This window comes from Sciurus carolinensis, chromosome 9 (genome assembly GCF_902686445.1).
Source record: "Sciurus carolinensis chromosome 9, mSciCar1.2, whole genome shotgun sequence".
Taxonomy (NCBI): domain Eukaryota; kingdom Metazoa; phylum Chordata; class Mammalia; order Rodentia; family Sciuridae; genus Sciurus; species Sciurus carolinensis.
The window spans coordinates 136113497-136126782 of NC_062221.1; the positions used below are offsets into that span (position 1 = coordinate 136113497).

The window sequence follows — 13286 nt, forward strand, 5'->3', positions numbered from 1 at the left end:
TTGACTCCTGGCTCCGAGGCGAGGCAAACCTTTGGTAAGGAAATAGCGTCTCTTTTTAGAGACAGTGGGGAGGCAGGCGTTCCGGAGGTCCCGGGGTTTGGGAAGCACGGGACCCGCCGGCTGCTCTGCACTGGGAGAATTTTCAAAGTTAACTTCGGGACTGTCCCCTGGGAGGGCAGGACGGCGAACTCCTGCAGCGGCCTGGGGATCGCAGCAAACTCCGCCGCGGTGACTCGCTGGCGCTGGTCAGAGATGCGCTTCCCGCCGCGGCCCGGGGGCGGGGCACTGCGGAGAGTTGCTGCCTGTCGGCCCGGGGCGGTGGTCCGGCTGCCGACCGCCGGGCCGCGGGGACCGAGGGACCGGGCGACCGCGGCGCCCCCTCCGCGCTGCAGCGCCCCCGCCCCCGCGGCCTCCTCACCTATCAGATTTCCCGTGCGCACCGCCGCGCCGCTCCGCCCACCTCCTCAATGCCGAGCCGAGCCGAGCCGGATCCCATCCCCGGCCTGGACCAGCGCCGCCGCGGGCCGGCCGCGCGCCCCGTGCCTCCGCCGGCCGGGATGCGGCGAGAGCTCGCTGGGCGCGCAGGCCGCCTGGCGCCGAGGATGCCCCGCCACGGTAGGGCCGGGCCGGGCCGGGCCGGGGCGCGGCGGGCGGCGCGGGGCCGCGGGACCGGAGGGCGCCTGCAGGCTGCGCGCGGGCGTGGGTGCCCCGCAGGTGACCGTGGCCCTGCGGCCGCGCACTGCGGGCGTGCTTTCCCGTGTTCGCTCTTCATTTGTTAATTAAGGGGAAAAAAGGGCTCAGGACCATAGGTCGTGGAACTTGGTGTGACAGTGTATTCGTTTGTAAGTCCCAGCGCTCCCCACGCCGCACGCTGGGAGGTGGTGTTCCCGGGTGGGCAGCCTGCAAACCTGGGTAGGGAATTAACCTCGGATGCAAACGTCACTCCGCTGGAGAGAATAACCAGCACCTCGGAGACGGCTCAGCCGACACCCTGCGGCAGGCAGCGCCCCCAGAGCGCGTGGGGGAGTGTCAGGGACCAAGAAGAAGTTCTCATTCTGAGAACATTCTGACCTTTACAATAAGCAGCAGCGCCCCTCCCCCCTCCTGGCTGATAATTCTGACAGTATGGCGCCTATGGCGCCCTCCCTGCTTCTCTTCCGGGACTTCACCTTCCCGGGGGCGCGAACTTCATCTTCCCGGGGGCGCGAACTTCACCTTCCCGCCAGCGCGAACTTGCACCCTATGAGGAGCCCAGTAGAAGAACACAGTCAACCAGCCTGCACCTCCTCATACCCCTCATTCCCTCAGCATAAATACCCGTGAGAATAATAAAAATTTGCAGCTTGATCAGAACTCCTGTCTTGCTGTCACTCCCTGTGTCTCTTGTCCCTTTCATTCCTTCTCTCTTAGGTTCGCCTTCCTCTTTGATGTCCCGCCGGGACAGGAGCGGCCAGGCTGATAGCAAGATGGTGAAAAGCCATCCTTCCACCGAGGAGTGACAGGAGGGGTGTTGGCTGCAGGGAGCACGGAGGGCAGGCTCTTAGGTCATCCCTAAGCACAGTGAGGTTCCTTAGGCTCTGGTAACAGCATTTTTTCTTTTTAACAATGTCTGCGCCAGGTGTGTGTGTGTGTGTGTGTGTGTGTGTGTGTGTGTATTTGCGTGCACGTGCACAGATATAATATGTATGCTAAATGTGCAGGAAATATTTGTATTTGAGTAACTTTCCCCCATCCTGTCCTGTTTCGGTTTCACTTTTTGTTTAGGAGTCTTCTGACTTTTGGGGGACACATTCAGCTTTCCAATTCCAAAACTGAATCTGCAGTAAACAGACGTGGTAGAATCATTTTTCACCCTTCCTAATAAACTTTAAAAATCTTCGTTATGTATATAGCAACTTCTTGTAAATATTAGCATCACCTCCCATTTCTGCATTTCCCTCATTTATTCTGTCTGTCCTGGGTTAAAGAGCTGGAAGGGTAGATTTCAGTAAGGAGAGGGCTGGGGAAATGTCATGCTCCAGAGAGTTCTGGGGTGTGACACGGCTGCTCCTTCCAGTGTTTTATGGATGTAGGAATTGATTAGTTGCATTAGTGGGGAAGTGTATGCTGATCAGCCCATCCTGTGGGTAGTGAAGTGTTTCAATTAAATTAGTCTTGAGCAGGGGATGCCCCTCAGTGCCCCGGTTTCCGTCATCAGTGCTGCCTACACAGAGCCTTGTGCACGCTCCATCTATATGTCCCATCTTTTGTGGTGTTTTCCTATTAAAGTAGGTGCGTGTGTGATAGGAAATTTGGTTTTAGAGAGAGAGGTGTGTGTGCGATATGGAAATTCGGTTTTAAAGAGAGAGCATTAATATGTTTAAGGAGTGCCTGTGCCTTAGGCCTGTGTTCCAGCTCCTCTCATTCCCACCTCTTTTCATGTCAGTTCACTGCATAGTTTTTTCCTTAAGGTAAATAAAAAACAGAGTCTGATGTTCAGGGAGGACTCCAGTGTGAGGCTGAGGAGGGAAACTTGGCACATCCCCAAAGGGGACCCTCCCCCACCCTGTCACCTCAGAAACTTAGGAACGTCTGTGCAAAGATTCTCTAAGACCCAGGCGTCCCCTCTTCTGTAAGGTCTCAGGTAGGTGCTTTGAAGGAACAAGGACCCTTTTGATCCTGAATGTCACGAGTCTGCAGACTTGCCGTCACCAGGCATGCTCAAGTGGTGACAGGCCTCCTCCTTGCAGCCAGGCAGAGCCCTCTTTCCTCCGTCCCCATCCACCAGCTGCGGGTGGGACAACTGCTGCTTCAGACCAGTGCCTCGGATCCTGGAAGTGCTTCAGACGCTCCCTGTCCCCTTCCTGGGGATGGGCTTAGCCTTGGGCTCTGAGCCCAGGCACTTGCGTCCCATGGGAGTCCCATTTGCCTCCTGTGTGTGCTTGTCCATTTGACTGGGCTTCTGATCAGGTTTCTACTTGGTTTTCTGCCAGGACTAGATCCTGGTCTTGAATCCTAGTTCCAGTGGCCTTAAGAAGCCTCTCTTCCCAGGTTAGTGGTGTTAGCAGACCCAGGTCTGGCTACTTCCTGCTCCAAAGCCAATATTTGGGAGCTGAGAGTTGGTGGGAAGAAATCAATTTATTCCAGGACTGGCTCCTGAGAAGATGGACAGGACTATTGTCCCCAATTTTCAGGTGCTCAAACACACCAAAGGGCTTTCATAGGGAGGCACTATGGACAGTGGGCAAGAGGTCTCCATCATCCAGAGTCTGTGTTTTCTCTTCTGCTGAAATATCTTACGATAACCAATTGACTTTTGCATCCCAGGCCAGTCCCTGTACTCTTTTAGATAAACATGTTATTCCCCTGCAAGTTAAACATTATTCCACTTTAATTAAAGAATGAGATCAGCAGGTCCTTGGGCCACACTTTGATGTTATGTGAGGACCATCAGGTGTTCCCGGCTCTGAGAAGCTAAAGGAAGATGGCTGCTGAGAAACTCTTGGGACCAGTGTTTATCTAGTTCCTTTTTCTGCAAGAGCTGATTCCAGCAGTTGCATCTCAGTCATTCAAAAGTGGCTTTATTTGTAAAGGGGGGGAAACAAAGAATAACGTCACGAGGGGCAGTTTGCAAAGTCGAGTTAATCTAAAGTAGAGTGGCACTGCCAAGGTTGCTGTTAGGTGGGATTGGTCTTCCCGGAATCTGACGACATTGAACTGCCACACCCTGCCCCTGATGATCACTAGCCACCAGGAGCCTGCAGTGCTGCTCTGGCCCCATCCGGGACTGGGCGACTCAGCCCTGCAGCCTCCTGTGTGTAGGTGGTTCTGTTGACTTCCTCCTTTGTCCATTTCTTCCTTCTGCTCCCACCAGGCCCTCAGGAAGGGCTCCTCCCTGCCTTCCTGATTCTCCGCTCTTCTCCTCTCCTTGACCTAAGGTTGGGGCTCCATCAGCCTTTGTGTCTGGCTGCCCCTCGGTTTGGACCACACTTTTCTTTGCCTGTGAAAGGAGGGGGTTCCTGGGGCCAGTGTCCACAGGGAAGTGATAGGTGAGGGGGATGACAGAGATTCTGACAAACTCATGTGACCTTCAGTTGAAAACCAGGATCAGGAGATGAGAGCAATGGCACCAGGCTCATTCAATCTGTCAAGCGGAGTTTTTAGTCTAATTCTGAACATCGATCGTCCCACATCCTCTGTAGGAGACAAAGAGCTCGAGTGTGTTTGAGTCCACGTTGGGTAAATGAAAGCTGATCGTGCGTTTTCTCATAGGGAATGAGGGAATATTCATGTCGTCACAGAGAGCTCAGGATCTGGAGCAGGATGTGTGGTTCGAATCCCAGGGCAGCCCGGGCTCTTGTTATGCAGCCTGGGCAAGTCTCTTGATTTCTCCCTGCCTCAGTTTCCCTCCATTGAAGTTGAAGATACCAGCAGCACTTATTTCGCGGCGCCTGACCCTAGGATTTGATGGTTCTGAATGGCTGAAACTGCAGAGCAGTGTTATGGAAGGTCTAGCTGTCACTGCTGCTGATACCTGTTATTTTCTGAGCATTTTCCTCTGCTGAATAAGATTGCTTTTGATCAAGAATGAGGTGTGGATATGAAGACGCAAAACTCGTTTTATTGAACTTTGAAAAAAGAAACAACAACTTGGTTTTAAAACTCATTGATGAGAAGGTATGCCAGAATTATTTTGAGGTCCGGCAGCATGACTGGAGTCAGAGGCTGAACACCAGGGGACCGTGTTGGTGCCGTCTCTGTTACGTCTCTGCTTCTCTGTGCTTTCCGGAAGCCGTCCCTGTGTTCCTGCTTAGGCTTGTGACTCTGTCTTTCCTGCTTCTGTGCTTTCTCATTCTGCAGACGTGCGTTGGTTACCTGAGGTCTTCGAGCTCCCTCTGAAAGCTTGTTCTGTGTCCTGGTCATCTCCTAGTTTCCCTTGTTTCGCTGGTTTTGTGTTCGTAGTTGCTTATGGCAGCAGATCAGTTATTGTGAACATTTTTAACCCACTTCCTGGAGTCCGATGTTTTCCAGAGTGACTTCTTGATCTTGCACATTTCCTGCACTGTCCTTTTCCTCTTCTTTTATGATTTGGGCCTAAAATGACCCTGAAGGGCCATGTGCTACAGGCCTGGTCCCTAACCTGTGCTTTGGGAGATGGTGGAAAGTTTAGAGGGCGGAGCCTAGTGGGAGAGGCGGTCATGGAGGTCATGCCCTCCAAGGGCACATCTTGTCCCTACCCTCTCCCTCTCTGTCTGCTTTCTGCTGCCACAGCCTGTCTCCTCTGTTGTATTCTGCCTCACCTCCCGTGAACCAGGATTCCATCTCACCCTAGTCAGAATGGCAGTTATCAAGAATACAAGTAATAATAAATGTTGTCAAGGACGTGGGGAAAGGACCCACTCATACATTGCTGGTGGGACTGCAAACTGGTGCAACTGCTCTGGAAAGAGTATGGAGATTCCTCAGAAAACTTGGAATGGACCCACCATTTGACCCAGTTATCCCACCCCTCAGTTTATACCAAAGGATTTCAAATCAGCATAGTACAGTGATGCAGTCACATCAATGTTTACAGCAGCTCAATTTACAATAGCTGAGTTATGGAACCAACCTAGGTGTCCTTCAGTAGATGAGTGGATAAAGAAAATGTGGTGTATACATACAATGGAATATTACTCAGCCTTAAGGAAAAATGAAATTATGGCATTTTCTGGTAAATGGATGGATCTGGAGAATATCATGCTAAGTGAAATAAGCCAATCCCAAAAAACCTAGGGCTGAATGTTCTCTCTGATATACGCTGCTAACCACAGTAAGGTGGGGGGAAGGGAAGAGTAGACGTTCATTGGGTTAAACAAAGGGGAATGAAGGAACCGGGGGATGAGAACAGGAAAGACAGTGGAGTGAATGGGACATCACTTTCCTGTGTTCATATGTGAATATACTACCAGTGAAACTCCATGTCCAACCACAGAATGGGATCCTAATTGGAATGAGTTATACTCCATGTATATACATGTCAAAATACGCTCTACTGTCATGTACATCTAAAAAGGACAAATTAAAAAAAAGCCCCAAATCAAATTTTCCCCCTCCGGGTTGATTTCCGCAGGCATTTAGTCACAGCACCTCGGAGCTGACTAACACATCTTCTTTTCTGTGGTCTCTATGCATATTTGCTCAGCTGTCTCTTTCTGTGTTAAACATATTTAGAAGGGCAGGTTTGGCTGGACTTTCAGACAACTTAAGTGAGTTGTCCTTTATTGCTTCTTATGTGAGTTTTATTTGTTTTCTTCATATATCCAATTGTTTATTGGATATCATGGTTAAATGCTTTTCTGTTTCCGGAGGGTAGGAGGAGAGGGGTGCACTGGGCATCATGGATAATCATGATTGGTGAGTTCGAACTCTATTTGTTTTTCCTATAATTTAATTAAAAATTGTTTTCAAGGTCTGGTTAGGTTTCCCGTCGCCCCTAAATTCAGGCAGTGACTTGGAGTCATTAAAATGACTCTTTTCCAGTGATAAAGTATTTCATGTGCCACAGTCAGAGAGCTACAGATAAGCCACGTGTGAGCACACCTGGCCCTGGTCAGTCCTAATACTGCCACCCCCGCTTCCGAGCCAGTAGGAGAGCATCCCACAGCCCCTTGTCCCCTCTGTCCCCTCCCAACTCTCCTGCCCTCTCTGTTTTGAATTGTGCCTGATCCTCCCGTGCGTTTTCATGTCACATGTGAATCAACTGTAATTAATTATGTGATGGTTTTCCACTCTTCAAGTTTGCTAATGGTTTCATCCTGTCTTAATTGCTTTGAGCTGCAGTGTGGAAATTCCTTTGTCAGGCGATTTTTATGAGTGCATGATGGTCCTGTCTGCTCCTGGGGCTCATTCTGACATGATCGTGCGTTGTGGAGCGTAATCTGCTGCACTTCAGTCCCCAGTGCTTCCTCTTCTCCTCCCTCCCCTGTTCCCTCTCCTCTACCCTGCCCGTCTTCCTTCTGTTTGTTTGTAGTTCTGTAACGTTAGTGCTTTATGGACACTCATAAATGAAGAATTTGCCACGGCGAGTTCGTCTGTGTACGTAACACAGTTTGGTCAGTTTGATTCCACGGTTCCTCCCTTTCCCCACCCGCTTCCTCCAGCCCCTTCCTCCCCAACTCTACTGATCTCTCTTCTATTTTCATGGGATCCCCCCTAATTTTTCCCCTTATTGTGGTCTAGCTTCCATATATGAGAGGAAACATTAGGCCCTTGACTGCGGCTGGTTTATTTCACTTAGCATGATGTTCTCCATTTCCATCTGTTTACCAGCAGGCCACCCAGTGTCATTCTTCTTTATGGTGTGCATATAAGCCACATTTTCTTAATCCATTCATCTCTCGTGGGCCCCTGAGCCGGTTCCCTAACTTGGCTATTGTGAATGGAGCGCTGTAGATGTGGATGTGACTGCATTGCTCCGTTAGGTTGAGTTTAGTTCTTTCAGAAATACACTAAGGAGTGGGGTAGCGGGTCCTATGGTGGCTCCATTCACAGTTTTTGGAGGAATCTCCACCCTGCTTTCCAAAGTGGTGGTAGGCGGTCCTACCAGCAAGGTACCTCCCCTGCCCTGCTCCTTCCTAGTGTTTATTATTTGTATTTCCAATCCTTGCCATTCTGACTGGAGTGAGATGAAATCTTAGTGTAGTTTTGTTTTGCATTTCCCTGAGTGCTAGAGCTATTGAACATTTTTTCATACATTTGTTAGCCGTTTGTATTTCTTCTTTTGAGAAGTGTCTGTTTGGTTCTTTTGCCCATTTATTAAATGTTTTTTTTTTTGTGTGGCATTAAGTTTTTTGAGTTCTGTGTATGTTCTGGATATGAGTCCCCTATCTCAGGAGCAGGTGGCAAAGATGTTTTCCCATGGGCAGGCTTCTTTTCACGCTCTTCATTGTTGCCTTTGCTGTGCAGAAGCCTTTTCATTTGAGGCCGTTGGCCTTTTGGGTTTTGGGTTTTATTTCTTGCACTTTAGGAGTCTTCTTAAGGAAGTTGGTTCCTGTGCCAACATGTTGGAGTCTTGGGCCTACATTTTCTTCTAGCTATTGCAGTGTTTCTGGCCGAATTCCTCGGTGTTCCATCCATTTCGAGTTGATTCTTGTGCAAGGTGAGGATCGGGGTCCAGTTCTACGTTTGGATATCCTGTTTCCCAGCATCATTTATTAAAAAGGCTGTCTTTTCTCCAGTGTGTGTTTTTGGCACCTTTGTGGCGTATCAGATGACTGTCAGTGTGTGGGTTGTCCATCTTCTCTTCTCCCCCACTGGTCATCATGTCTGTCTGGGGCCACTGGTGAGCTGCGCTTGTTAGGTGGCTCTTTTACACTCAGCTGGTTTTCATTCATGGTTTTGAAATCTCTCCGCGTGGAGATGTAGCTCCAGTTTTTCACTTTCAACGCTGTTAAGACCCTGTTGTGGGAATCTGCCTCAGTTGGTTCACGGGTTTTTGCCACGAATGCTCTGAGGAGTTCCATTTTTGATGTAAAGTTGCAGTATGAACACCCTGTGCACGTCTCCTTTGCACACCTGTGTGAGCCACCTAACCATGATCAGGTAAGAGGGCATGTGTGTCTCCACATGTCCTGACTCTGAAGACTGCCTTCTCTTGGGGGGTTGTACCACGGTAGCCCCACCCACAGTGTAATTCAGTAACTTGGTGCCTGGTCTCCATAACTTCCCCAACACTTAGAATTATTTCATCTTTAAATTTTTGTTAATAAAATGAGTGTGAATTAGGATCATCTTAAGAAGTATTTGCCTGATTTTAGTAAAGCTGATCATCTTTTCTCTCTCTCTCTCTCTCTCACACACACACACATGCACACACACACACACACACACACACACACGGGTTTCCTCTCCAGTGAATGGTCTGTTCATGTCCTGTGTGGGTTTTCCATTTAGGGTGTCTTTTGCTTATCAATTTGTAGTAGTTCATTTAGATATTTCTGAGCCTTTATTTCAGTAATATAAATTGCACTTCATCCTCCTAATCTGTGGCTTGTGTTTTTATGTTCTATTGAATACTCGCTTTTCATTTTTAATTTGATGAAATTTGCTAAGTATTACTTTATGGTTTTTACTTACTTTATGGCTTTTTTTTTTTTTTTTTTTTTTTTTTTTTTTAACAAGGTGCTGGGAACTGAACCCAGGGCCTTGTGCTTGTAAGGAAGCACTCTATCAACTGAGCCATAGCCCCAGCCCCTTTATGACTTTTTCTTAAAGAAAAAAGCTTTTTGTCTTAAGAAATTATTTTCTGTACTAAGATTTTAAAGATCCTCTTGAATATTTTCTTCTAGAAGTTGTAAAGTTTTGCTTATCCAGTTTAGGTTTTTAACCTGCCTTTGATTTGCTTTTGGTGTGTTGTGAGTTAGGGATTCAGATATGATTCTTCCATTTGAAAAGCTGGTAATCTCAGATCATTAATTCAATAATCGTTTTCCTGGTGATGTGCAATACTGTCCATCAGGTATGTGCATGTTTGTTTGGATATGAGATGTCCCCTGAAAGGTCATATGTGAGATAATTGCAAGAAAGTTTAGAGGTGAAGTGATCAGATTATGAGAGCCGACACCTAATCAGTGATCCTGATGAGGATTACCTGGGTGGGAACGGTAGGCTGGTGGGGTGTGGCTAGAAGACAGGTCACTGCGGGAGTGCCTTTGGTGTATATATTTTGTCCCTGGTGAGCAGGGTTCTCTCTGCTTCTTGGTGCTGTGTCCTGAACTACTCTCCTCCTTCACACCTTTCTGCCATGATGCTCTGTCTTACCTTGGACCTAGAGCAATGGAGTCAATCATCTGTGAACTGAGACCCCTGAAACTGTGAGCTCCAAATAAACTTTTCCTCCTCTAGAATTGTTCTTTCCAGGTATTTTGGTCACAGTGGCAAATAAGCTGCCTAAAACAGTGTGGATCTGTTTGGAGGCTGTTTATTCTATTTTATGGTTATCTTGGTTGGCTTACACATTTACTAAATGAAGTTTATTAATTTTCTTTGTTAAATCATTATTATTTTTGATCTTTGATCTGCCTGATTATATATTTCTAAGAGGAGTGTGTAAAAATATAGTGAATCTTTATGATATGGTCAGTTTTTGGCTGTATGTTATGAGGATCCCTTGCCAGGGGTCTTTGAGTTCATGTGGACCTATATTGTAATATTGTATAGTGAGCTGCTGTGTGGTATTGTTTTTATTTTACATTTTTTATTTGTTCTTTTTAGATATACATGATAGTAAAGTATATTTTGATGTATTATACATACACGGAGTGTAACTTAGTCTAATTAGGATCCTGTTCTTGTGGTTGTACATGATGTGGAGTTTCACTGGTCATGTATTCACATACGAACACAGGAACTTGGTGTCTGATTCATTCTACTGTCTTTCCTATCCTATCCCCCTCGCTTCCCTTCATTCCCCCTTGTCTATAATCCAGTGAACTTCTTTTCCCTTCCCCCTTATTGTGTGTCAGCATCCGCATATCAGAGAGAACATTTGGTCTTTGGTTTTTTGGGATTGGTTTATTTCACTTAGCATAATAGTCTTAGGTCCATCCATTTACCAGCAAGTGCCATCGTTTCATTCTTCTTTATAGCTGAGTAATACTCCATCGAGTATCTGTCCCACATGTCCTTTGTCCCTTCATGTGGTGATGGCTCCTGGGCTGACTCTGTGGCTTGCTCTGAGTGGAGCTGGGCTGCTGTGTGGTGCTGATGCTGTGGCTCGAGTCTCTTTAGTCTCATGTAGCTGTGCTATGGGTCGGCTGCCTTCTTTCTTTTTTTCCCCTGTTGCTTCTCGGTCTCTCGGTGCGCCTTTCTTTGTTCCTTTCCTCTGGGTTGTGCTTAACTTGCCTATGGCTGAATTTCTTCCAGTCTGATAGTAGTGGTTGAGCAGGTGGGCTTAGCTCACTGGCTCCTGGTCCTGAGGCCTGTGGGGTTCTGTCAGCCATTGTGTTCTCTCCACCAACTCCCTGTGAGTCCTCTGTTCCTCACTTTGCAGCAAGGCTTCTGTTTCTGTGTTTGAAAATGTCCTTATTATGGCCTCGCTCTCCTGGGCTGACTCTGAGGCCAGTGGAGGGCGGCGGCCTCCAGGGGGCAGCGCTAGTGGCTTGCTCCCTGGAGAATCATAGCAGCTGGAACTCTGGGGATACCCTTGTTTAGCCTTCCTAAGGACAAAGTGCCCACTTACTGCTGGTGGTCAGTCAGTACTGCAAACAAGACCCATTGCTCCAAGACTTGGGTATTTTTTTCCTCCCCGCCTGTCCTCTCCTGGAAGTCCTGTTTGTGCTTCTGCCGTAAGACTCAGTTGACTGGCCGAGCCGGTGGGAGAAGCTCACTCACACGGGGACAGCTCTGTGCAGGTCAGGGATGGCCTCAGTCATCTGGCGGGTCTGTGCCTCCTGTTTCCCTGGCAGCATGGCACTGTTTCGTGTCCTGTTTTGGCCACATTCAGACCCTCTGTACACATTTGTCTGACAAAAACTCTTGCTTTGATCATCTGTGGCGTTGGTACAGAAAAGCCAGGAGTGGTCTGTGGTGCTCTTACATCTGATCGAGGGAGGGGCTCCCTCAAGCTCGGGAAGACACTGCTGTTGCCTGCATGGCAGGGATTGATGGGCTAGGACACAGCGCTGTGACATCAGGAGGGAGGTTTCCGTGTGACCGAGGGATTCAGATTTGGGAGCCTGGTGGCTCTACCCCTTCCTGCGATGTCCCGCTGGAGGTCTTGGCCCAGCTGTGACCCCATCCACCCCATTCAGTTAGTCTTTTATTTATCTGTGTTCCTCGTTGGCCTCTGAGATGGGGTCCCCATAAACTGTCTAGTGCCAAATAAAAGTGGGCAACCTACCCCTTGTTGATGTTTGGAGACGAGGGGTCCCACTGAGAGTGAGGACGACGGTGTCTACCCAGTTCAGACACCAGAGACCGGGCTCTGGGGGCACAGATCTAGTTTTACATAGGATTGTGCAAGACACAAATAGGCACATTATCCAATCAGGTTAACACACTAGTTAAAGCATAACGGAAACGAGCTACAGGTAGGCTGTACGTCACACTCATGTAAACCAAGCACGCCTGAGTAATTCTGCCCAGCAATGAGTCTGAGACAAAGGACTGGGGGTCGGTAAGCTCCAGCACAGGGCATGAGGTGAGCAGCGCGGGGAGCTCACATCACAGCTTGCTGGGGTGCTTGATGAGCAAGGCCTTCCCTCAGATCATAGCTCAGCCTCAGCAGCTGCAAAGACCTTCAGTCCATGGCGAGTCTTTACCATTACCTCAGTTTCTCTGTCCAGACTGTTTGGCTTATTTAAACCATGGTGTCAGCGACTGCTGTGGAATCAGCTTGAGGAATGTCCCTACATTTCCCCCTTCTTTACTAATTGAAGCAAGTAGGGTCTTGGCAAATACTTGTTGTGATTTGGCACGGTAAGCTAGTCGCTTAGAAAGAAGATTGAACATACAACGAAACCCACATATGCATAAGAGTACAACAAATGTAAGTACGAGCGCAGTTACAAAAAGTTGCTTTAACCAGGACATGTCTGGTAACCAAGAAGTCAGTCAATCTACAGGCCTGTATTTCCTGGTTCTTGACAAACGTTATTAACAATATCTTTTAAATGACTTAGGTCTTTGGAAATAGAATTACCATTATTGGTTAAGTTGAAACAACACATATTCTTAGCTCCTTACAGCCCTTATGGTGTAACAGCAACAAATAATCAGTGGCAGCTTGATTATCAAGCCTAGCCTGATGATGTTGTCTTTGTTCCTCATTGAGCATTGCAATAGCCATAGAGGTATAATTAATATTTTTTACCATGGCACAGGCTAATTTCATGACTTCTTTATATGCCCCTGCAGCCAGTGTGGAATTCCTACTAAAGAAAATGTGAATGCATCATACTCTGCCTTAGATAACAAAGTTACAGAGTCATCAAGATTTTCGTCGAGAGGAATGGCTCACTTATTGATCCTCTGAGAGGGATGGTGTCCTAAAAGATCACGGGACACGGATAGAAGTGCAGTAGGTCTGCTAAGACAACAATGTGTACCATGTGACATATTGGCTGGAATATAATTAAATGTGTAAGCTCCACAGGAAAAGAACCAGCCAGAAGGCAAAGGAACATGTGCATGCACATAACTAGCTAGTTCAGTAGAACTACAGTTAAAAGAAGGATTTCCTACATCCCTACAACCCCTCGGTCTGCTTTTCTTGAGGTTCATTCTGCTCATTGAATGCATCATGTTTCCAAAGAGTCCAACAGTAA

At 47.9% G+C, this 13286-nt stretch overlaps 1 protein-coding gene across 2 annotated transcripts in view; it reads left to right on the forward strand.

Annotated features, from left to right (window-relative positions):
- Positions 1-490: 490 nt before the first annotated feature.
- B3galt5 (beta-1,3-galactosyltransferase 5) overlaps positions 491-13286 on the forward strand; it is a 53751-nt gene continuing 40955 nt past the window's right edge. Inside the window, exon 1 of one of the 2 annotated variants that reach the window (XM_047565577.1) lies at positions 491-615. The gene's annotated coding sequence lies outside the window, so the exon portion shown is untranslated. The remainder of the gene's footprint in view (positions 616-13286) is intronic. The other variant, XM_047565578.1, reaches the window with a different exon arrangement.